The sequence below is a fragment of the Limulus polyphemus genome, unplaced genomic scaffold (genome assembly GCF_000517525.1).
Source record: "Limulus polyphemus unplaced genomic scaffold, Limulus_polyphemus-2.1.2 Scaffold144, whole genome shotgun sequence".
Lineage (NCBI taxonomy): Eukaryota > Metazoa > Arthropoda > Merostomata > Xiphosura > Limulidae > Limulus > Limulus polyphemus.
The window spans coordinates 835,397-839,935 of record NW_013665754.1 but is presented as its reverse complement, the minus strand read 5'-3'; the positions used below and the strand labels follow the sequence as shown (position 1 = coordinate 839,935).

The following is a 4,539-nucleotide window of genomic DNA, read 5'->3' as shown; positions in this document are numbered from 1 at the left end:
AATGCTTTAGATATTATTAAATTTAGAGTTAGACATGGTTATAAAATTGCATACATGGATTTATGTGTGTGTGTATATATATATATATTTGTAATTAAGAATTCACTTTTAAGTAAAACCACTGCACAGAGGTATTTCTCTGCTTCTTCAATTGACATTCTCGTATTTGCTCCTTTAAGGTGAAAGACAGCAATGGAAAAAGATAACTTCCAAGTTTTCACTTTTAAGAAATTAACTTTCAAATTTTTTTTTTTATTCATTAATCTTTTCAACAAATTCTTGAAGTTATTCTACCATTAGAACAAACACATTTGTCAGCTAATATTTCTTATGTGCACAAATAAGAATATATTTTAAATAAAAGGTCTGCATTTAAATGTCATTAGACACTTAAAAGTCTGAAATGAAAACTTTTTTTTTCATACAAATTAAAAAATAAACATCCCTATCAGATGTGTCAAAACCTTTAAGAATATTAACAACCCATAAATATTACTTTTTTAAATACTACAAGTTAAGTACCAACTTCCCAAGTTATAATCCAACCACAGTAAGGTTTTTTAGGTACAAAAAAAGTAATTACTTTTCTTGTTTAAAAATACTGTTAAAAATTATACTTACAATGACTGGCACTTCAATTTTTCACAAACTAAAAAGATTTAAGCCCTCAAATTTTCAACTTGATTTTCTAAATTGTAAATGTATATAAAGATGCCTTGATTGTAGGGAAAGTAACTGGAGAGATAATATACTTCCCATAAACCAGATCTGTGTCACCTTTCACAAAAGAAAAATAAAATATGATGTTTAAAAATTACTGCAAAGGATGAATTTTGTTTTTTTCTTAGGTTTTTGGAACCAGAAAGAAAAATGGCACCAATAATAATAATAATGCAAATTGTGAAAAAAAATTTCATATTCAAAATAGTAATACTAATAGCACTGATAATAATGGTACTGTTTCTTCTTTCAATAAGAAAAAGTACCATTCTCTCCACTGCATTATTGTTGATGCCATTATTAAAGATAATGTGCCTTTGATGCAGTAGTGCAGGTACCAACAATTTCCTCAGACTCAGAGTTTGTGAAGTGTCCTGACATTAGTGTGCATTTACCTTTATTGTTAGTATAAAATTTCTTTTCTAGTTAAAAGTGCTAAGAATTCAAGTAAATTTATATGGATTCACTATCTCCTCAAGCTCTAAGTCAGACCATATTTGCTATGGTACATTAATATGTTTAAGATAAAAAACATTTACACATCAATTAAGCCTTTTTTGTGTTAGAAAGTTGTAATTTTTACCAATTTTTCAATATCATTTAACGACTAAAATGTTTTACAATATTTTATATGAAAGCAAGAAAAATTAGATATTGTTTATGCTACATTTGAAAAATCAATTTATATTTTATTAAGTACTTTAAGTATTAATTTTTATTTTCATGTTAATTTGTTGAAAAAAGCTATTTTATTTTATTGCAATATGGTATATAATTCCAACAATATCAAAACCATACACTGACTTGTCAAAGAACATCAAGTTGTTCGAGAGGATGACTACTAGGCTGAATTCTGGGGATGAATGGGTTGTCACATTAATATATTCAAAGAACTGAAGAGTGATAGTAAAGAATATGTTAACCATTCTATATCTGCAAACATAGACGGAAATCTCTTAACTTGTTCTTTTTTTAAAATGGTCAGAGGTGATCTAACTGAAGTATTTGAAATTGAGGGAAATGATAATATTCAGGCAGCAGATTTTCTTTTTTGGGTTTAATTTTGAGGGCATAACAACAACAAAGGGCCAACATATCTCAAGTTGAAGCAGTTTTATTTCTCCAATAGGGTGATGGATGCTGCAATTTTTTAGGATTTTAATAAAAGGGTTGATGAATATTTGAGGGATAAACTAGATATAATGATTAGTTTTCTGCTTAAGAAGGTTCTGAGTCAAGACATCCTTTATAAGTCAAATGGCCCCTTTATTTTCTGTAAGTTGTATATACATTTATATATGAAATGTTTTATATCCCATTTTCCTAATATTAGACACTTAATGTTTCTCCATGTATCATACTATTACCTAAAGCCTTATTGTTGTTTAGTTTTCCATGTTATTATTTATGAAACAAACTTGTCACCTCACCTGATCTATTATACTCTTCTGTATTTAGCAGATGATTTAAGCAATTAACTCAATTACCTATGAGCACTGCTTACATCGATTAATGTCATGTAAAATAATCAACTAATCCAAATTAGTGTTTCCCATTAATACTGCTTTTGACTATTCAAACTATCCAAGTCATCAAAATATTGCCATTTTGAGTTCTCATTACTATTGTAAATTAATTCAAGGTTGTTAAGTTTGATTGATGTCACAACTCAGAAAAATAATCAATTAACCAAATTCTTCCTGGTTATTCTGACAATCCAAGTGTCATGTGAGAATAATCAATTAGTTGAATGTAATAAATTAATGAGCCCAACAATTAATCGATTATCAAATTTCATTAATCATTCAGCTTTAATTAGTCAGAATCTAATGTCAGTTGTTTAGAAAAACATTTGAGATGTTGACATGTAATTAGTCAGCCTCAGCAGGGTATTATAAAAAGTGTCTTCTTACCATACCAATTTATTGAAGTTTTTGTATGGGAACATTCTGAGTGATGTGTTGTTGTATAGATTAAATTTCAGAAAAATATTTGACAAGGTGTCTTAGTACATTGAATACTTGATGAACTGATGGAAAATTGAAAATATGGATGAAAAATTGGCTTAGTAACAGAAAAAAAAGGGAGTGTGATTAATGATCATTCTTAAATCTAGAAGAATTGCTCATAAGTTTGTTTTGGGAACTTATGTTACTTGTGTTGATTATATGGCTATTTTGTTACACAATAACACTTATAAATGATGAAAAAATTCTCAGGAGAATCGATTTCGTTGAGGATGTTTTCTTATCAAATACAGGCAGAAAAGTCTTACTGCATTAAACAGATTGTGGAAAATGAGTTTTAATACTGAAAATATGTGAATCCTAAGTCTCTTGAATACTAATTCTCAATTAATTTCTGAAAATTACAGTTTTGTTGTAATTAGTATACTACTGATACCATCAAGTTATGGTTAAAGATTATGGAGATGCTGACTTAACCTTTCTAATACAGATGGGTGGATTCCATCCAGCCTGTATTCCTGAAAGTAACCATAAAGCAGTTATACTGTAACTTTTTAAAATGTACACATGCCTTCAGGAAACTTTGAAGATTTCAGTAAACATTACAAGACTTTCGTACACAAAGTATTATATTTTTTAATTATGTTTTAACATTTTTTAACTAATTATTTGCTTGTGCATTTTTTATTTACGAATGTTGACTCTCCAACATGCAAAGTAATTTTGATTTTACAATTAAAAATACTTTCATGCATCAGAAAATTGTCAAATTTCATATGCAAAATCTCTATAAATTCCTAATATCCTCCAGATAATTATCAAAACTTTTTTTTAGGGAAAAAAATTCATATCTCATCTGTTATTTTCAATACTGTATTTGTGAGGGTTTGATCAATTTGACCAACCTTGTAGACACCAAAAAAAATTAGGAATTACATATAATTTATGCTTTTTTTGTTCTAGAATTACTACAAATTAAAAACACAAAACCACAAATGTTTAGTCTAAATAGCTTAAATCTCATAACATTTTACATATATAAAAATTTATTATTTATACTTTACTGACTAACATTACACAAGTTGAATGATGCGGCCCACATGCATTTATGTTATTGGATCCACCAATATAAAACTGGCCTTTATAAAGTGACATGTTTTGGCTGTGTTCTAATGGACTAGTATTTTGTTAAACAAAGTCACATTTTAGTTATAATACATTATATATGTATATACATTATTACTATTAACAAATAAGTTCTTAAATTTCAGTTATTTTTCTTAAAACATAGAACAGTAAATAAAGAAGTACAGAAAACAATTATCTCTTCTAGTTACAGTCTTTGTACTCATTTGCTGCTTGACATAATTTGCTAAGCCTTATCAAATTTGGCACATGGAGAATACAAAAAATCATAAATTACTATATAAATACCACAGAATTACGCTATATTTTATCAGGCTTAGTAACTAAGCAGTATTTGGGTCTAAAAATTATGATTTTTAAGATCAATAATGTCTTACCTTACCACTTGGAATCTACCACAAAAAGAAAGAGTTTTCTGCATACCTTGCAGAGGCTCAGAGAACCATGTGTAGGACATTCTTCCTTTGCCCATCTAAGCAATGGTCTGATTTTTTCTTTTATACCCCACTTATTTGCCCTTGGTGATATTTATCTCGTGGTATTCTCCATCTACATCAATGCACCCTCTATCCCAGTACTGTATATAAGCAACTCATCCAGATAATATTATCACTTATTCAAAACTAACTCCATCCCAGTATCTAACACCGACTCTTAATGCGAAGGAAGGGTAGGAGAGTGCGAGTGGAGCTAAGTATTATTGAAA

General features: G+C 28.5%; 1 protein-coding gene across 1 annotated transcript in view; it reads right to left on the bottom strand.

Annotated features, from left to right (window-relative positions):
- LOC106475015 (zinc finger CCCH domain-containing protein 18-like) overlaps window positions 1-809 on the bottom strand; it is a 24,660-nt gene extending 23,851 nt beyond the window's left edge. Inside the window, exon 1 of the mRNA XM_013935715.2 lies at window positions 622-809. The gene's annotated coding sequence lies outside the window, so the exon portion shown is untranslated. The remainder of the gene's footprint in view (window positions 1-621) is intronic.
- Between the last annotated feature and the right edge of the window lie 3,730 nt (window positions 810-4,539).